Source organism: Peromyscus maniculatus, chromosome 10, assembly GCF_049852395.1.
Source record: "Peromyscus maniculatus bairdii isolate BWxNUB_F1_BW_parent chromosome 10, HU_Pman_BW_mat_3.1, whole genome shotgun sequence".
In the NCBI taxonomy this organism is placed as follows: domain Eukaryota; kingdom Metazoa; phylum Chordata; class Mammalia; order Rodentia; family Cricetidae; genus Peromyscus; species Peromyscus maniculatus.
This window is the reverse complement of record NC_134861.1, coordinates 62,021,891-62,043,429: the sequence shown is the minus strand read 5'-3', so window position 1 is coordinate 62,043,429 and position 21,539 is coordinate 62,021,891. Positions and strand designations below refer to the sequence as shown.

The 21,539-nt window shown below is 44.4% G+C and overlaps 1 protein-coding gene across 9 annotated transcripts in view; it reads left to right on the top strand.

Moving 5' to 3' along the window:
- Positions 1-21,539, top strand: part of Apbb2 (amyloid beta precursor protein binding family B member 2) — a 359,655-nt gene that overhangs the window by 202,518 nt on the left and 135,598 nt on the right. The window lies entirely within an intron of this gene.

The following is a 21,539-nucleotide window of genomic DNA, read 5'->3' as shown; positions in this document are numbered from 1 at the left end:
AGGTAAGGCAGAGAAAAGCACAAGGGGTGAAGATCTGTGAGAGAGAGAGACAGAGACAGAGAGACACAGAGAGAGACAGAGACAGAGAGAGACAGAGAGCGCTAGCTGACTTGTTCACAAGAGGAAGGACAAAGGAGCGATTTGAAGTGTCCTGTAAACCCCGGTTCTTTCTGCTAGCTTTCGTCAGCCTTCTGGGACTGGTTGTGACGGTCGGAAAGCTTGAGTGAGTCACTTCATGTCTTCAGTGTCTGGCCCCGCACAGAGTCATAGTTATGTTTAGTAAGAGCATCATGCCCATGGCCCTCTGGGACTTGAGAGAATTCCTGTCCTGTACCTGATGGACATTTTCACCTGCTAGTGGCCGAATCCGTTCAGACCGCTGCTTGAGTGTGTGTGGTTGATGCGGCCTTGTTGCTGTTCTTACAGGCACGGTGGGTTCTGTTGCTGTTACATTTAAATGAACTAGAAGAGCTCGAGCCAAGAGCGAAGCCGCTGCCCCGACTCCAGCCCCTTTTCCTTAGTGGTGACCTTTTAAGGAGGGAATTTCCTATAGAAAACATTTTAGGCATGTGGCTGTAGTTACAATATTTTAAAAATTTGTAAAATTCGGGGGATGTTTTTTTTAGAGATCTTGCTCCTTAGAAGTAATAAACTAATGTATGCAATCACATAGTCTCCATGATGCAGATGACCCTCTATAGCCATTAGTTCCACAGCTGTGGATTTAGCCAACTGTGGATCCAAAATGTCTGGGATAAAATTACAGTTGTACTGAACATGCTTGGAGTTTTTGGGTCATTGTTTCCTAAAATAGTATAATAACTATTTGTGTAGCATGTACATTGCATTGTTACATGCAGCCTCTAATTTTGGTGTCCCTGGGGGTCCTGGAACCAATTTCCCTGTAGACACTAAGAGATAACTGTATTTAAGTAATATAAGGGGCAGGGGTTTGATGCAGGCACACTGTGATGAGGATTTTAAAAATCCCTACAGAAACACCCATTAACTACTACCTATTAAAACTGGGCTATTGTTACCAGGGTTCAACATTCTGTTCTTAAAATTTCGTTTTTAAAAATTCCATATAAGAAGTTAAAAAAAAAAGAATTCAGATTAGACTGTTCATGCTTCACATTTTAAAGAGTATATTTTCTATGTGCACTGGGACAGCAGCTTGATAGATCACTTGGTTATCACACACAAGGCTCTGGTCCCCAGCATCGCAAAGACGGAGGGAAGGAGGTAGTTGGAAGATCTTGCCTGTTATTTTATTTTAGTGACTTTTTTTTTTACTTTGCACGTGAGTAGTTATTGTAATACTTTTATTCCCAACAGTTAACTTAAAGATCCTAAATTTGTTATTATAATTTTTTCATGTGCATTTGTGTCGGGGGAGCATGTGTACATATGGGTATATACACCTGTGTGTTTGTATATGAAAGCCAGAGGTTCGTGTCCAGTGTCGTCTTCTGTCACCCTCCACTGTTTAAGAAAACAATTACTTATTGGTTTATTCTTTATTATTGTTTGCGTGTGTGCACAGGCGTATGTACTCAGGTCGCGTGCCGAGGAGCGTGCCTGGAGGTGAGAGGACATTTGCAGGAGTCAGTTCCCTCCTGCCGTGCAGGTCTGGGGATTGAACTCAGGTCCTCAGGCTTGGTAGCAAGCATCTTGACTGGCAGAGCCATCTTTCTGGCCTTCCACTGTTTTCACTTTTATTTTTTATTTGAAGCAGGGTCTCTTGGTGGACCTGGTCCTCATACTGGCTGGATGGGCTGTCCGGTCAGCTCCAGGAATCTGCCTGCTCCTCACCCCAGTGCGCCATTGTACCCAGCTTTTTACATGGGTTCTGGGGATCTGAACTTAGGTCTTCTTGCTTGCATAACAAATGCTTTCCCCACCAAGCATCTCCCCAACCCCCCACTGCAGTCTCTTTTATTGTATATGCTGTGCTACCATGGACAAGTTCAGTGAGTTTTCTCATTGATGAAGACTTAACAATTCTGCCTCTTTGTGTATTGACTGCGAGTATCAGGAAGGAAGAATAACAAACAAAAAAAAAAATGAAGAAAGTGCGATGCTCAGGGCTGGAGAGCTGGCTGAGCAATTAGGAGCAATGACGAATCTTCCAGAGGACCCAGGTTCGGTTCCCAGCACCTAGGTAGAAACTCACAACTGTCTGTCACACTGGCTGCAGGTGACCCGATGCCCTTTTCCTGCTGGCTTCCATGGGCACTGCATGCATGTGTGCACAGATACAGATGCAGGCAAGCACCCACTACATTAAAAAATAAAGGTAAATAAGTATGTTTTTTTTTTAAATAACTATAAGCTAAACTTGAGCTTTCCTACAAAATGGGCACCTTGGGATCCCGCACCCACTTGGCTTGACAGGCTCCGGTGTCTCTGGTCTAGTATAATTTGGGGGACCCTCTTAGAACGGCCTCAGAGCCGGTTTGGGCACTCCTCCTGAAATGAGAGCTCGCTCATTTCTAACTGAGAGTTTTTAGGAGTGAACCTGACTCAGTGAGATGAAGGAGTGACTCTCCAGCATCGTGTCCTTTCGCATCCAGTGAAGCTGTATCGTTAGCGTTTGAAGCTCTCACCTCACGGTTTAAATGACGAATCGGGTGTCTCTTGTAAAGGCAAAATTAGTGTTTACGTTTTATCCAGTCTGTTTACTGAAGGCAGTCGTGATCAATATGAATACTACCTGTTGAAAAGAAAACAAAAAGCGATAGGGAGCATTCCTGAGACATTGATTGGCATGCAGCACCCTGGGGGTGTGTAGAAAGTGTGCCTTGGCATGCTGGTTTGCTTTGTGTTAAGTGAACAGGCACCACACGGGGGGTGTGTTTTGTGGCTAAGTCCCGATGTAATTGTCCTTGGATTTCGATTGTGCGTTGGTGAGCCCAGGAAAGGGAGAGCAGACTCCTGTGTACCCGAGGGCATCCTTTCAGAGTCAGAGTGTGCTGTTGACCCGATAAAGTGCCTCGCCCAACCCCAGGAGTGACCACGCCATATTTCCCTTCTTTCTGAATTTCCCCCACCAGCTTTGCGGTGACATTTTTGCTCCATCAATCATGTGTACGATACGTTGCCACCTTCTCCTCTGTGTCGTTTGTCCTTTGAGGAAAGAAGAGACTGTTTCCAAAAAGGAAAGCATCTGTGACGTTACCGGGCTTTCAAGGGGAAAGTTGGTGTGCCTTAGCTTTGATTCTGAAACAAAGGGTTACATTGTTTTGTTTGTTTGTTTGTTTATTTTTTTATGTGCAGTGGTGTTTTGCCAGGGGTGTCAGGTCCCCTGGAACTGGAGCTACAGACAGTTGTGAGCTGCCACGTGGGTGCTGGGAATTGAACCCAGGTCCTCCGAAAGAGCAGTCAGTGCTCTTAACCGTGGAGCCATCTCTCCAGCCCCGAGGGATGCATTGTTTTCAAAGTGAGGACTTTGGATCTAGTTAGAATTCCATCATCGGTCTGGTTCCCTCGGTGGCCCCAGGTTGACAGGATGACTCAGATGAATAGACGCTGCTCAGACCCTGTATAGTCTCTCTGTAAATTGTTTGGCGCTCTGTGTTAGGTACCTCACTTCCGAACTGGTAACTTAAGATTTCTATGAGCCCCACAGAGTTGGGAGCTGTAGATTATGGATGTCCGTTCCTCTTCCCCATGCCCCCACCCCCGGGGGTCGAACTTTGCACAAGCTAAGGAGCTGTCTCTCCCGCTGAGCTATCACCACAGCCTGAGCTGGAACTTACATACCGGCTGTTTCATTTGAACTCACTGCTGCGGTACACAAAGCCAGGACTCCACACTGAGCTGGCGGAGCCCAGAGAGTGTGGCTGTGGTTGCAGTTACCCCATGAGCTTGTAGATAGAGCGCATGGGCTCCAGAGACGGCCGCAGTCCATTTCCCAGCCACATGCAAGGCTGATGTGTGGGGTGGTCCCAGCCTTTGCATAGACTTTCTGTTAAAGACAGGGAGGGGGCCTCCAGAAAGAGCTCTTGGACTAGTATGTAGCATACACAGGGCTTAATAAATATAGATACTGTTATTGGTGATCTTTATCAGTGCAGTGGTATGGTATTAAAGTTACATTGACTTTTAAAGTATTTTTAAAATTTTTATTTATGTGTATATGTGTCTGTGTTGGGGTATGTGTGTCGGGGGGGGGGTGCGGGGAGGATGCCCATGGAGGCCGGAAGAGGATGTTGGATACCCTTGTGGGGGGTGCGGGGAGGATGCCCATGGAGGCCGGAAGAGGATGTTGGATACCCTTGTGTGGGGGTGCGCGGAGGATGCCCATGGAGGCCGGAAGAGGATGTTGGATACCCTTGTGGGGGGGTGCGGGGAGGATGCCCATGGAGGCCGGAAGAGGATGTTGGATACCCTGGAGTTTGAGCTGCCTGACTTGGGTGCTGGGAACTGAACACTTTCTTGTCCTTGGCAAGAGCAACAAGCGCCCTTAACCACTGGGCTCTAGACTCCAGAAGTTTACTTTTTAATTTGGAGTTACCTCTATATTGAGCTGATTTTAGTTAAGATTTTGTAAACCTGAAGGACAAGGATCACATCCTGGTCTGTAGGTTGTCAGTACCTAAAGTACAGGCGAGCTTGGTAAAGAAGTCATGATAAATTGAATAAAAATGGAGGTCATCTATCTATTTCCAAATAACCCTCATGTGTTGAAAGGGACATTTGATGTTATATTTACTCAGTATCTGATTCTGGTATTGTTTATATATTTATAATTTACTTGATCACACTGTCTCATACTGAATGATGCTGAATGACTAAGGCTATCAGGAAAGCGTGTCCAGTTCTGTCCAACATAGGTGACTGTGTTAGCATGTGAAGCCAGATCTTTGGACACAGCGGCATTTCGAGCGTCCATTGTCCCATAGTCGTGGGATTTAAGCATGCAGAATGTAGCCCCAGGGCTAACAAAATACCTCTGATTTTATCCTGTTCACTGTTTGTGTGGTGATCATCGAAAGAACCCAGAAAATGGACATTATGCCTTAGCAGATATGTTCATGCCTATAAGCCATTAAGATTTGACTCAAATGCTGTTAACTTTGTGAAACATTAGGAGATCCATTCTCTATACACCAACCCCCAAATAGTTAGTTCCAAGTGCGTTACTGAGTTCTGCCCATCCTTTGCTGCTCAACTCGAAAGTTGCCACATAAACAAATAACTCCATCAAAGTTTCTGCAGGTCTCCATGATGCATGCATGACGGACTTCCAATGCACTTCGTGGCACATTGTAACAGGTCGCATACATGATACCCATTTGCTGGTTGGATGGATGGGACTGGCTGATGAGAGTTGCACATGCTCTCTGATGTTTACTACACATGTGCATCCACAGAACAAGTGAGCGCAGCCTGTGTGAAAGAAGTGTTGAGAGCATTTGGACAAGGTTCTTACGGGAGGACACACTGGGATCAGTAACTTGGTCTACCATAGCCTTCCTCTCAGAGCTGTTAGGTCTGTCCGTCAGAGGGAACAGCGCCAAGGACAGGAGCCGCTTGGCCTTCATCATTTACCCGGACTTAACAGTTAATCCTCTCCTGGGCCACCGTGGAACTCCTTTGCGTGCATAGTTTTTGCTTCTGTCATTGTGACTAGTCAGATGGAGGCCAGGCACGAATCTAGTCTGTCAACAGGGCCACCAGCACTGAAGGCTGGCTGAGCTGTGGGTAAATGCATGGCTCTCAAACTTTTAAAAATTTCTTCCAAGCGTTCATCATATCTCACAAGGCTTTTTAGCCATCCAATTACGATGTTCCTTTTTTTCTTAAACTTCCAGAATATTGGGGAAGTGCGGTTTCCATCTTGTTTGCCCGCCACCTCTCTCAGATACCTGCAGTGATTCACTAGCCTTCGGGTTGTGACTGCTCAGTGGAGAGCCCCAGGATGTCACAGGAGGGTCTCAGGAAGGCAGATGTGAGATGTTTCCAAAATAGTCAAGCACACTGGATTCTGGGGCAGGCCACGTTTCTGAATTAGATTTTATTGTCTCCAGGGTAAAATGAATGAAAATATTTCTTATCTTACCTCATGAAATTAAGGAAGAAAATTTTGCCCAATTTAGTCTTTGAATTTTTTAGGCCAAAAATATGTTTCAGGTAGATGGGGTGCAACACACTTTTAATATCAGGAGTCAGAAGCAGGCAGATCTCTGCAAGATTCAGACCAGCCTCATTTACAAAATGAGTTCCAGGCCAGCCACAACCACGTAGTGAGACCTTCAAAAAATGTGTGTGTGTGTGTGTGTGTGTGTGTGTGTGTGTGTGTGTGTGTGTGTGTGTGTGTTTTAATGAGTGTTTAAGATAATCTTAAAGACATCTTCAGATGACTTCTCAGAGTTCTCCATCTGTGAATCTGGTTAGAGGAGGGTAAACATTACCTGCTATCAGGTTACCTGCTATTGTGGAGAATGCTAGGTATTTCAGGGATCAGAAGGATTTTCTGGATTAACCACAGTATTTCTTGTCACCTCTCTCCTGTACTCCTTATGTACCCCAGGACACTTTAGAAATAAAGGCAACTCCAGACTGTGATGTTCCATAAACAGTCTTGTAGAAAAGACTGAACCAGGAGTTGGAGGGATGGCTCAGTGGTCAAGAACACTGGCTGCTCTTGCAGAGGACCTGGGTTTAGTTCCCAGCACCCACCTGGCAGCTCACACCTGTCTGTAACTCCAGTTCCAGGGGACCAATCTTCTGGCCCCAGCTGATTATAGTCGTGGATATAGTATATAAACACACAGCCATACTCATTAAAATAATACTGAATCAAATCTTTTCAAAAGAAAATATTGATTTAGATGCTAGTACTTCCATTGAGAGATTTTAGATAAAAACACAGGCCTCTTACTTCTCTTATCATTTCAGAAATCTCATTACCCAGAGTCCCAATGGCAGAGACAAGAAGGCCCTCCCTCTGCATTATCAGGGCATCTGTCAGGCTTGGGGGTCCTCTGCTCCAGCTGCTGATGGCCTCAGCAGCCATGCACACACGGAATATTGTAGTAGAAAGAAGAAGGTTAATGTTGATTTTTGCTATTGCAGCTGCATGCCAGTATCATGACATCATAGCAACAGCCTGAGGATGAGACGCCTCTTTTAATCATAGGCATCTAAGCCCCAGTCCCGTGCCTTCTGGTTGAATCGTAAAGTGTGACATGAACCATTAAGCAAAACACACTTGCAATTTCCAAAGACATCTGCAGATGACTTCTCAGAGTTCTCCATCTATGAGTCTGGTTAGAGGAGGGTAAACATTAGCTTTTGAAAGCCAGGATGTGGGTGGTTCATAAATCCCATGCCATGAGGCTGACTCGGTTAACATTCACACACTCACTTTGTGCTTGTTATTGTGGTGGTGACCGGTTACTGGTTACCTCTCACTCCTAGTCTTTGTTTGGTGCTAAGCATTGAGCCCTGGGCCTTGTACATGCTTAGCATGAGCCCTACATGAGCTCCACCCCGAAACCCAAACCATATAATTTATGTATTGTGCATTCCTACTAGAAACTTTGATGAAAAATGGTGGAATAAAAGCTTCATGTTCAATCATGACTGGCAAACAGTCCAATAATTTGGCTATTAGGAAATGTTGTGTGGTTTGCATTCTATGGGCACAGAGTAAGAGAATGAGATCGCTCTACCTGGTGTTTGGTACCTAAAAGGAGAGCTGAACTTCCGGTGTGCAAGCTTTCCTTATTTTCTTTTTGTTTAGCTTTCCATCAGTTACCCTTGAACATGACGGATTGGGATCTTCGGAAGAATTTTCCCTTAGTGTCCTTGGGGACATTGTTAGTTGATGTTTTCCTCCTTCAGCATTACTTGGAAAATTCTTCGTATAGAACTGTACTGAACTAGTTCATCTTGAGGATTTAGTTCTCTAACCTGTCGGTTGCTTGTTTGGGAAATTGATTTTGGTCTGTCATCAGTTACCAGGATAGTGTGCCCCTTACAAAGGACTGTGTCAACTCTGTAAGACCCCTGACCCATGAAAGCCAATTTAGTCACTAGCAGATGTAAAGAATATTATTAATAGAACCTTTCTCAGAATGCTCTAGAAGAAAATGTGGCTAATTTTTTTAAGTGTGGAACTGTTCAGAGATTAAAATCCACTGGGGACAGACTGGTTTGAGGTGTACAGGAAGTCCAAGGGATGGGGAGGGTCACATCTTGGCAATAGAAGCTTCTAGACACACGTGTCAGTGACACTAACGCTCAGTCCCTGCTCTGCTCTCCTTAGGGGAACTGTGGACCATTACCTCTGTGCGTCACTGGCTCAGTATGGAGAGGACGAAGACACGGGGTGTTCTCTCTTCCCTCTGTGCCAGGACAGACAGCGACCTCTCAGGGTTTCAGAGTGGCTGACACCTTTTTAGCTGCTCTCCTGTCCTCTATCACCTGTTTGTTTTTTCCCATGTACTGTGGAACAAGGGCCCAGATCAGAGAGTGAGCTCCATGAATGATAAACTGGAGAGAAGCATTTTCACCTCGGGTTCCTTGTCTGTGTACTGGACGATACTGAATTAGTGACAAATCAATCATGAATAAGTAAAGAAATAAGTATTTTCATAGTACTTTTAGTAAGGATGGCAAAATGGCCATGATCGGTTCGTGTGTCTTTAGGTAGTGCGTGTCTACAGGCTTCAGAGTAGGCACACAGCTGAGCTTTACTGCTCTGTGATGACTTAGGCTTCCCTTCAGGGCGCTCACTCACGCCTTCCCCAGACTCCTTTTCCATCTCCCCCTCCCCCCCCCCACCCCCCACCCCCGTTCTTTTAAGGCATGTGCCACTTTTTGGGGTTCCCTCACTGCCTCTCGTCCTCCCCCTCCCTCCTCCCCCCCCCTCCCCCTCCATCTTCCCCCTTTCAGGTGCTGGCTAGAGCTGAGTCTACCTTTCCTGGCTTTCTGGGCTTCCTTATTCTTTCTTTGAAGACTCCCCTCCCCCATTCGCCATGCAGCTGAAGGTTGGCCCAGTGCATGGACCTTCACACCAGGGTGAAATTCTTGGTGCACCCTCTCCTGCTCATGCTGGCTCTCTCGGCCCTCTAGGACTCCCTCTTTCCCTCCCTCTCTGTGTCCTCCCCCCTCCTGTACCCATGACGCTATAAATGTCTCTCTAAAATTGAGGGGGGGGGAAGCATTAATATTCTCCAATCTGGCCTCTATTTATCGATTGACCATCTTAACTATTTTACTTCCCTAAATCCCATTTTTAGTCAATTCTTTTCTTTCTTTGATTCAACATGAACCCAGTAAGTACCTCTTTATCTGGAACTCCATGATCATTTTCTGCTCTGTGTATTCAGTGCTTGACTCAAATCTGCAGGTAACAACACTCCTTATATTTTGAGGTAAGTGTATTTCTCCCGAACTGTACTTAGATGCAGACATATACTCAGCACTCTTTACCCTAGGTGCCAGAAAGCAAGCAAGCAGGGTCCTTTCTGCGACAGCTTAGGGGCCTGTCTGGCCACTCACCAGAGGTGGTAAGGACCACAGTTAACCTGGTAGCTCCACTCACCCAAGGACCGATACTTCCTGAAATGCTGGAGACTATTGTTCATGTTCTCACTCCCCTAAACGAGTTTGTTTGACCCAGCTGCACCGGATGTGCTTGATCACATGGAGGTGGGAGGTATGTAGGCAGGAAATGCATCAGGATGTTTGTCTGCCCCCGCTTTGACCTATGGAAAATACGGTAGCCTTGTGGGTTTGCCTTATAAGTCTCTGCAAAATGTGACTCGCACTTTCTGGGAATCTGGGAATGGTCTTGGCCAGAGTCCATCATCCTGGCCAGTATTTAATTAAAGCTTGCTTCAAATTTAGCTCAAAAGTTGTGATAGTGGTCTTATTCTCTACTGGTGGGTTCAACAAAGTATCAGCACTGAGAACTCATTAAAAATACAACTTCGGGCTAGATATGATGACGCAAACCTTAAACCCAGCACTCAGGAGGCAAAGGCCGGCAGATCTTTGTAATGTAGTTCAAGGACAGCTAGGTCTACATAGCAAGTTCAAGGCTCTAAGGTCATAACCAACCAACTAAAAAAACTCAAGATTTCACAGTAAAAATTTTAAAGTTTTTTTTTTTTGTTGTTTGTTTGTTTGTTTAATTGTCTCAGGCCCCCGTTTAGAGCCACTGAATCAGTATCTGTGTTTCAACAAGAGCCAGATTTTCCAGCCTAGGTTGAGAAGCAAAGGGTAACCCATCTCCCTAACTATAACTAATGTGAACATCTCAGAAGCTAACTAACTGCCGTGAATTGGCTAGCATTTTTAGTATGAAATAACAGTTTATTCATTGTGCTAATCATTCATCCAAATAAATATAATTATATAAACTCATTTCCAGGAATTAAAAGGAAAAAAAACCTCAACAACAAAAACCAAACCCAGGACTGTAGACGTAGCACAGAGCAGCAGGGTCACTTGCCTGTCAAGGAGCACCCTCGGTTCAGTCCTCAGCATCGTCAAAACAAAAACAAATGCAAGGGGGTAAGAGAGGCTATTTGGGGTGATCGATGATGATCCAATTATATACATGCATAAAAATGTTCAAAATAATCACATTATCTAGGATATAATGGGCCTATGCTAATAAACTTTTAAAAAATAAAATTAAAAAATAGTCCAGAGTCTGATGAAATTTTCCATTTCATAGCATAAATAATGACAGTGAGAGTCAATATTTTCTGGAAATGCTTTCAATTTAAAAACCTTTAAATGACGTTCATTTGTGTGTGTAACTGTGTGCACACACACACGCATGTGCGCATGTTCCAAGGCGCATATGTGGAGTGGGGGGAGAGTTTGTAGGCATTGACTCCCTTCTTCCACCATGTGTTTCCCAGGGATTGAACATGGGCTATCAGGCTTTACCGGTGAGCTGTCTCACAACTCAGTGAAAACGCTTTCTGTGGACTCAGAATTGTGCTGGGGCTGGATTACTACTATGACCATTTTTCTTTTAGAGTCAAACACTCAGGTGTGTTGGGGATGCACGTGCCAGAGGTGGAGGGGAGGGATTGGAGAATATTAATGCTGTTTTTTTTTTTTTAAAGAGAAGTTTATAGCTTCATGGGTACCGGGGGGGGGGGGGGGGGGTTTGGAGGACACAGAGAGGGAGGGAGAGAAGGAGCCTTAGAGCAGGAGAGGGTGCACCAAGCCATCTGAGCTAGGCGTGAAGGTCCCTGCACTGGGCCAACCTTCAGCTGCATGGCAAATTGGGGGGGGGGGGGCGAGTCTTCAAAGAAAGAGTAAGGAAGCCCAGAAAGCCAGGAAAGGTAGACTCAGCTCTAGCCAGCACCTGAAAAAGGAGGACAGAAAGGAAGGAAAAGAAAACGTTGCATCTTCTGAGCCGGGGCTCAGCACTGCCAGCAGACCCAGCAGACCCATGGTTGATTGTCGGGGCTGCCGGAATGGTGATGCTTAGCTCAGACATTCAGTCTCGGAGATCCCATTGTGTTCTCGAGGTTTGTATATGGAGACCTTGTCTACCAATGTTTACTGTATTAGGAATTAAAAGTGGTATTTACATCGTTCATTAGAAAAGTAAGAAGGCCACTAATGGCAATGTCCTGTATTAATTTTTATGGAAATCACTTTTCTAAAATTTCATGTATTGAGAAGAGAGACATTGTTTTATTTATTTTTTTAATCTCCTTAATGCTTGGCACACTTGAAGACAACCCAGTTCTCCTCTCTGCTTCTACCATTCTACCCTTTAGATAGCTGGCTAGATAGAAACCTGGTGTCACCCTCCTCCCCTGAACCGGGTTCAAACCAAGGGCCTTGCGCTTGCTCTACATGGGCTGTATCCCTAAGCTACCTTCCCAGACCCCTACCCCCAGTGTATGTTGATAAATAATTTCAGGAGAAGTATATGAAGAAAGTCCTTCCTCTCATATATCTAAATAGGTAGAAAAGAAAAATACTGTGATAGCCTTTCAGGTCACTATAGACGATATATTAAGTACATATATTGTATATTAAAGTTACATGGCAGTTTCACAGCAGATAGTTCCTTACAGGTCAGTGCAGTGTAGAATCTGAAATCCTCATAGTAAGCTTTTTTTGTACTCTGTTATATTAAAATCCATTTGTGTGCCACCCATTTTGAATGGCTGTTTATGCCTACATTTTTGTGTGTGTGAGTGTTTTGCCTGTATGCTTTGTGAACTGTGAGCAGTCATTGCTGGCAGAGACCAGAAGAGGGCCTCAGAGATCCCCAGAACTTGAGTTACAGATGATTCTGAGCTTCCATATCGGTGCTGGGAACCACACCTAAATCCTCTGCAAGAGCAGCCAGTGCTTTTAACCACTGGGCCGTCTCCATAGCCACTTTCCATACATAATTTTGTGATATGTTGGTTATTTGGAATATTGGCTTTGTGAGTTATGGAAGTCTTCAATTGTTGACATATTTCATTATGCCCTGAGAAAAATGACACATTTGTTCATCCATCATCTCATCAGAAAGCCCTTATAGGGAAGCCAAGCTCACAATCACAGATGCAAGTTTTCCTAAATCCAGAAGGCTTTCGCATTTTACCACTGACAACAAATAGACTCGGTCGTCTTCCTTAATGGCAGGTACACCGTGTGCAATGTTTAGAAAATATCTGCCCAGGCACCACCTCTGAACAGCTGCAGATTTCGGCTGTCAGTCTCTCTGTCGATTGAAGGAGGCGCTTTCTGAAAAGGCTAGGAGGTCACTGCACAACTTAGTCTCAGGTGCTCTCTGTGCCTTCGTGAAAAAGAGCACCTTCTCTCGAGGGTTGGGATTCAATGACAGTTTAATAAGCGTGTCTGCTTCCTCAGTGGCTTTCTTACGGGAAGCGTGGCACGGGGGGGGGGGGGGGGGGGGGGCGCGAGGGCACAGCAGCTACCAGCGTGGTTTGCGCCACTGTGTGCTGAGATACCACAAAATTACTGTTTTTGTGCCCCATCATTTAAATGTCAACACATGAGAAAAATATAAAATTAATCTTTATTATTAAGAATAGCCTCAGTCTTATAGGCTCCCTGAATTCCTTTTGCGGGGGCTTCATCTTTGGGTCTGAGAATCAAAGCTCCCAGCAATCTGGTTGCAGATGAGAATCTGCAGGGTGCTACTTATGAGAGAGATGGTCAATAGGTTAACCATGGTTGACATGGAAACCAGATTGGTGGGTACCGGTGTTTCACTGAATGCACCTTTGTGAGTGCTTGGGAGAAAAAGTGCCTGTCTTTCTTTCTTTCTTTCTTTCTTTCTTTCTTTCTTTCTTTCTTTCTTTCTTTCTTTCTTTCTTTCTTTCTTTCTTTCTTTCTTTCTTCTATTTTTTATTGTACTTTGATTTTATGATGTGAAGAATCAAACTCAGCAAGCTAGGCCAGGGCTCTGCCACAGAGCTACATCCTCAGCCCTTGGGTACCATTTGTAAGATCTGACCAGCGTTGATGAATACGTTAGTGGGTCAAGGAAGGTGGGAGCTGATGAAAATTGGCAGTCATCCAGTTGAGGTGGTGAGGACTGTGTTCAGTTGACTGCAGGACGTCCTTATTGGCTGACAGGCCAAGTGTGTAGGGCTTGGTGATTGGATACGGAATGGATAAGGACAGAGCTGAACCAAGGATGCTGCTTTTCAAGGGTTTCTTGCTTTCTCCTTCCTCAAATGTTATTTTCATAAACCCAGTTTGCGCCTTCAGGCCTGAGTCCCTGAGTCTTCGCTTCAAGGTGAAGGACACGCCATTCGTTAGGGAGTACACCAGTAAGAAACGGTTTCTGAAATGGTGGAGTCACTTGAGGTGACGTGCTATGGTTTAATTTGTGTTCCTTGGCCCATATGGGCATACTTGGACCCACTTCCCTTTTCCTGTCTGCAGGCATGTTTGGTCTGGATGCCATCTGGGTGAAGCTTTTCCTCCATGAGCTTCTTGCAGCTTTTAAGAGCCTTTTGAAAGTCTGAAAGATTTGAGATGGCAGTGTATGGAAATGCTGAGCCGGTCCTGCCCTTCCTCTCTTCCTCTCTCTCCTTCCTTCCTCTCTCCCCCTCTTCCTCTCTCTTCCTCCCTCCCAGTGGTTATGGCTTAAGCACCTTTTGTTGGCCACTGTCACACACAAAAAGGGACACTTTTCTTACCTGGCTGTGTGACGTAACTGGAAGCAGAGATGCGAAGCGTGGACTTTAGGCTAAGTATTTTATGAAACATTTTTACAGTTGGATGTGTGTATTTCCTGGATCATAAGAGAAAAATGTGTTTCTTATTCTGACAACATTCCAACCTTATAAAGTGGGCAAAATGTGCATTTAGTATCAAATTTATCTATAAATCTCTTGTTTAGATGACCTGGGCCTTTGGAAAGTTATTAAATATCTTTAAGCCCAAGTTTCCTCATTTAAAAAGTTTATTTTTTTTATCTATCTATCTATCTATCTATCTATCTATCTATCTATCTATCTATCTATCTTTGGTGTGTGTGTGTGTCTGTGTCTGTGTGTGTGTGTCTCTGTGTGTGTGTCTGTCTGTCTGTCTGTGTCTGTGTATTCTGGAGATACATGGCAAGTGCTTTTATCCACTGAGCCTTCATCTCCTCAGACTGGTTGCTCATTTCCAAGTTCTTATTTCTCGGACGGCTACTGCAGTGATTGCATGAGCTTACACTGTATGGAAACAAAAAAACCAAACACATGTGAGGTGCGTGCTTACAGATGGATGTGCAGTACAGGCCTGGCGTGGGGGACAGGAACCAGTGGCCGTTGTTCCCTCCCTTTACTGCTTGTTGTTTCCCAGAAGCTTCTGTGATGCTCATGGGGCGTTCCTTTGAAGTAGGGTTGACGTTGGTCTAAGGCATTATCTTCAAGCCAACAGACTGGACCTTGCACTAAGGAAAACGTGATGGATCCTGATCTAAGGGCCTGCTGACCACTGATGTGGCAGGCGGGCACAGACTTCACAGCAGATAAATAGGTGATGGATCATCAGAAAACCGTGTGTGGTCACCGTTGGCAGTGGGTTCAGCCACTCCCGTAGTTCTGGACCTAAGACTACAGTGTACCCATGGAAGGATTGAAAAGGATAGTTGAGTTGGGGTGTTCTCACATAGACTCTGCTTTGATCTGTGATTGCGGCAGTGTTTGTTAAAGTTTTCCATATCTTTCCATTGTGGGGTTCAGGTTGTGAATCATTGACCAACCTGTCAGAAATTCACTTTCTTCATTTGTAACCTGTGCTGGATAATAATTACACCCCTGTACTGTCTCCTGTCTACTGGGCTCCTTGCTAATAAGACGGCATTTAATCCTCACCACAGCCACCTGCAGGAAGAGAGCTTCTTTAAAAATGAACTTTTCAAGGAGATAGAGCTGATACGGTTCCACGGTTAAGCGAGCGAAAGAGATGAGAACTCACGCAAAGGTTTGCCTTAATCAGAGTCTGCCCCACATCCCATGCCCCATGCTTTTGTAGTTCTGAGAGTTTGGAGGACTGAACTGTGTGGTGACAGAGCAGCCTAGGGAAGATCTGTGTATTTCTGGAGCACTAAACCCAAGGTTCCCAAGTCCGTCTTTGGGACCCTTGTGGGACAGCACAGTTTACCATTTTGCATGGTTTTTTGTCTCCTTCTCATACTCCCTCTTCCTCCTCTTCCATTTTTTCCCCTTTCCCAATTGATTTGAACAGTCTACTGAAAATCTCTTTGAGATCCAGACTCACTTTTCTGGAGCCATCAATGATTGGTGCTGTTAGACTTTTTTTTTTTTTTTAATTTTTTTTTAAATTTATTTGTTTATTATGTATACAGTGTTCTGCCTGCATGTGTCCCTGCAGGTCAGAAGAGGGCACCAGGTCTCATTACAGGTGGTTGTGAGCCACCATGTGGTTGCTGGGAATTGAACTCAGGACCTCTGGAAGAGCAGTGAGTGCTCCTAACCACCGAGCCATCTCTCCAGCCCCCGCTGTTAGACTTTTGATGTTTAATCTCCCAGTTCGGCAACTGGAGCAGGCATCCTTCCCCCACACTCATACCCCCCCCCATCTCTGTTCAGTCGAAGCTGTGATGACAGATCTGAACTCAGCATAGCAAGACAGCACAATTCAGTAGGTTGTAGACTAGTCCACACAGTATACATATGTCTGTAGGTCCCTATGAATTTTTTGTTGGAGTGCAGTAGAGAATAAATAATCAAACCAGCAAATTAAGAAACAAAGTAAATATGTAGCTGGTTTGAAAAACTGACGCCTTTGAGAAAAACTATGCTTTCTGTTGTCCTCAAGGGAAATTAAAAACTCTTGTGTTTTATTGATTTCTACTGAGCTCATCTGAACATTGTTTTTACAAAAGCTAAGTGATGATAGAGAGACCTTCATTTTCGGAAGCATAGATTTTTTTAGATGCAGAGATCTGGGGTTTGCTTCTGGGAAATGAACTGTGGCTTCAGAGGTGTCCACCCTGGAAGGGGCCTTCATGTCCACTGCAGTGTGCGGCAGCAGAGGGGGAGGTGGGGGTGACACATACCCCCCCCCCCTTAGCTGTCCTTGCCCAGCCTTCTGCCAGAGGCCCCTGAAAAGTACCAAGGAGGCAAGGCATCATGGGCTGGCTGCCATCTTTGGGAATCCAGGTCAAGTAGTAATAATTACCTGCCTGTTAGTGCTGCTCATCAATAAAAAGAGTAGAAGGTGGCAAGGTATACTGACAACCTCTTTCTTCTCTACCTCACCAAAAAGTCCACTTTTTTCTCACTTTGTGAACATTGAAAAGTTCGGGGAGGGGAGAGACTTGGATGGCAGAAGAAAATGTCTTGTTTATTTTACATTTCTTTTTCTTTTTTTAAAAATTTTTTCCCCCAAGATAGAATGTCTCTGTGTAACCCAGCTGTCCTGGAACTGGCTCTGTAGACCAGGCTGGCCTCAAACTCCACCTGCCTCTACCTCCCAAGTACAGAGATTAAAAGGGTGCACCAGCAGTATTAATTATATGCTGACTATTTACAAGTCCCTGACATTTCGAAATGAAAGAATTGTTTGTTGGGAAGAATTTAGATTTAATTCATTTGAATTTAGCACAGTATGTATCAAAACGGGACTTTTAGAATTAGCGTCTGGAATGCTAGGATTAAAGGCGTGTGTGCCACCATTTTTCTGGCCTCTATATCTAGCAGCTGTTCTGTTCTCTCAGTCCTATTAACCCTTTGGTTCTTGCCCATCATAGGAACACTGTTCACCCCTGTTACCTCATTTGGTACTCAAAACAGTCTTGCATAAAATTACTCATATTCCTCATAAAAGGAGGCTGAGGTTTGGAGACACTGGTTTGATCTGATGGACACTAGTGTTTGGATGTAAAATCCCACCAGAAAGCGATGGGAGAGGACAGTCTTCGCATGTGAAGAGGCCTTGGGTTTTTTATCTACTCCCTCCTTCCTCTGATTCCCTTCTATTGTGTCAAAAAGAGATGGCCATGTGGCACACACTTAGGATAAAAACTCGGGGTTATTAGAAGCTCAGGTTGACAGAATGCAGCTTAAAGAGTTCTAGAAGCAGGGTGACATGAACACGACAGTATCCATCTGCTTTCTAAAGCTCTTCTACTTTTTCCATTTTGCGGTCTTCAGCCCAGAGCATCATGGGAAGTGTCATGGCCTACTTAAAGAGAACTGGGCACAAAGAGACTACACAGCCCTTCATTTTGTGGAGAACATGCTCTGTAATTTTAATACATTTCAAAGAGTTAGTCATTGGATTGAAATGTCAGATTTTTAAAAAAGTCTTCTGAAATATTAAATAAACCTTGATTTCCTTTAAGGCACAAATCAATACCAACAAAGAACGAGGCACATTGAAATAAAGAGCTGGTTCAGAATGAGTTGTAGCCAAGCCGTCACAGTCCTGCTGATGGGTTTGTAACTTTAGATTAAAAATATGCTAAACTGAAGAAGCAAATATTTTATAGTTGTATTACCCAAATTCTGAATTATGTTGTATGTCTGTCTCTGCTACAACTCAGCATAGACTTTTGACAGGAAATCAAATATCTCAATAATGAAGTGTGAGTGTTCTTTTGATACGTCCATTTGATGGCGTGTTGTTAATACTTTGAGCTTCTCTTTCAAGAGAGTAAAATGACCAACTGGAAACGACTTAAAATTTTTAGCTTATACTTCTCTCAAGAGCAGTATCTTGGAGCTACAAAGTCAATTTTACCTCTGTGCTGTACAAGACAAAAGTTTTCTTGGCCGTTTTGGCTGATGTGATCTGGGACTTGGCTTTAAATGATTGATTACCGTTAAAAGGGGAAGGACTTTCTGATGAGAACAGCACTCTGGTTAGGAGCCTTTCACAAAATCAATTCCTACCATCCCTGCCACACCCTTTCAGGGTGTTGATGCTTCCAAACCTTGGGAAGAACTTTTGTGTCTCCTAAAGTTAATCTTAATATTTATTTTAATATTAATCTTAATTTTTTCATGATTTGCAGCCCCCCTCCCATGCTTATTCAAACTACCTGAAATAAAGTCATTTTAAGCGATTTACATGGCACTTGAAAGAGGGATGTGTGAGGGATGTCACCATGTAGGTGGTGCTCAAAAGTGATGGATCAGTTAGTTCAGTGGGTACATGGTTTATACGCTCCTCTTTGTAGATCTCATCCCTTGTCTGGAATGAGGGAGATCATGCGTCAGTGTCATTCACACCAGAGGCAGTTTGGGATGAATGCACCTTTCACAGCTTCCTTGTTCCGAGTGAGTCCACACAAGGGGGCATCGAGACAGCGTCAGGAGGAGCTTTGGAGGTGTGGAGTCGGTATCAGTGCAAGCGTGTTTGGAAGAGGTGGTTGCATTCTGCCACACTCAGTCTGAGTCTACCGGAATCCTGAGCTGAATTCTTGTTTACATGAAACTGATCGTCTGGCTTTAAAGGGGAAGCTAATCTGGAAGCCTGTGAAGAAGGGTGGGCAGCTTCTGGGCCATGTCACTCAGAACCTGGAGGATGCTGGGAGCAGAGGAGTTGAGAGTAAGAGGAGCAGTCACAGCGAGACTTAGTTTTCTGATCATGGGCCGTATCTCACTGGGGTTGCGGCAGAACAACTGCTTCCTCCTCCTCCTCCTCCTCCTCCTCCTCCTCCTCCTCCTCCTCCTCCTCCTCTTCCTCCTCCTCCTCCTCTTCCTCCTCCTCCTCCTCTTCCTCCTCCTCCTCCTCTTCCTCCTCTTCCTCCTTCTCCTCTTCCTCTTCTTTTTAACTTTTCTCTTTTGTTAGAAGTTTGGAGTTGATAAAGCAGCTCGAGGAGATTGCTCCAAATCCAAGTTCTCAGCTTTCCTGGGGTCTGAGTGTTGAAGTCCAGAACCTGTGATCTGTGCAGCGGGAGGGATTTCAAATGAGAACCTCTTGCTTCTGTCTTCTCTTCAGGACCCCTACCAAGTGACTCAAGTAGAAGTCTGCACTCAATACAAACCTACAAATTTATCTATCCAAATGATTTTGTTCACGGTAAAATGCCTTTCTGTCAGAGTGAAATACAAAAAGGGCCTAAACCTTTGTGACTATGACCAGTGGAGTGTTTTTTCTCACTGAATTTGACTTGTAGCTGTAGACAGAAATTTCGGGTAGCCATCTTTTTTACCTACCCAGCTGTACTCTAGTTCAAAGCGGCTTTGGGGGACATGATCTTTTTAAAATTTTATTATCTTAGTACTTAGAGATTTAATGTGGTGAACTTGTTGCAGAATGGGGAAAATATCATTTTCAGTGTAATTTATATGGTAAGAAATATACTTTTAATGGTAACTAAAACTGCTCTGATTTCTGTCTTCATTTTTCCTTTATGGATGAGGCAGTCACTATATTGAACATGAAATTCAATATACCTGAAGTGGTTTTACATGACAATGAAATGGATACTAACATGAGGGGCTCTGTCCTGGTCATGGCCGTCTTCTTCACGGCTAGCATGTGCTCACCGTGGCCCATGAGTAAGTGGGTCCTGTAGTTCCCGTTGTCGCCTCCTGGGAAATCTACTTTCTCTTATAGTAGTACCCCTGAAGCAGATCGGAGTTAACCTCAATCAATGTAACTTAATCACCTATTGGTGGATTAATTTTTTTTAATTGTTAGCTTACAAAGTTTGAATTCTTATTAACTTATTAAGTGAACTGAACAGGCATGTTCATTGAAGACAAGGGAGACAGACAGATAAATGCAGCTCTGCAGTTCAAGCCGTCTCCAGCTTTACTACCCAACGGTGAAAACTTAGAGAGTCTCTGAATAAACTCCCAGACTTTGTCCTGTGTGAGCAAACAGATATTAATGTCTGTTTTTCTCAGTTTTCTTGAGTGAAATTCTGAGATGTATTATCTGATAGTTTACACTCTTCATTTATTATTATACTAAATATTGGGTATATTGGTAAATTTACCTGTCAATCAATCAATCAATCAATACAAACACACACACACACACTTTTTCTTCTAGATAAGATCTCAGGTAGCCCAGGCTAGCCTTGAACTGTCCAGCAACAATAACTTTGAACTTCTGACCCTCCTGTCTTTACCTCTCAGGGGCTGGAATTATGAGTATATTCTCCTCCCCATCTTTTCTTGGAGGGCTTAGGACAGAACCTAGGATTCATGCATGCTAAGTAACTTTACCGACTGAGCTACATGCCAAATCCCTAGATACATCTTTATCATTCAGTTCTTAGTGGCCCTGCAGGACTTGGAGAAAGCCATGGCGGTGGTCTGATGTGCTCTGATGGCAGTTCTGATGGGTAGACTTGTGAGTCAGAGCATTTTCCGACTTACGAGTCAGAGCATGCCCATTGCGTCCATCGTCTCCTTTCTCTGGAGAGACTGTGGGAAAGGGGACATGTGGTCTTGCCTGTTGGTTTTGTTTTATAAAAAGAGGATAATGCGGGGCTGGAGAGATGGCTCAGAGGTTAAGAGCACTGACTGTTCTTCCAGAGGTCCTGAGTTCAATTCCCAGCAACCACATGGTGACTCACAACCACCTGTAATGAGATCTGGTATGCAAGGACACATGCAGGCAGAACACTGTATACATAATAAATAAATAAATCTTAAAAAAAAAAAAGAGGATAATGTTCTGTGTGTCTTCCTTCTCCAACTGCACACTAAATACTGGGCCGATAACACCGGTAGCCAAGGCTCCACGGTCCTATTCTGTGCCAGGCAGTGTTCCTGGCACTTGACTATGAAGCTCACTCACATGGGCCAGTAAGGAGGCTGCAGTTATCTGTGCTTTACAGTGTGGGGAGCTAAGTCCCAGAACAGTTTTTTTAAGGTGGTGTGGCCAGACCCTCACACAAGCGAACTTGTCACAGCCTTGTTCACAGTAGCACACATTGCTGACTGCTTTGAGGAGCCTGCCCGATGAGTACAGTTCCAGATCGAATGCAGAGACAGTCATTATTCTGCCGTGGTGTTCTAGGATACCGGTGAAATGTGTTTGGGTCATTGTTCCCAAATGACGGACCTTTGGACTGCTTCTTGCTTTCCTCATAATACTCT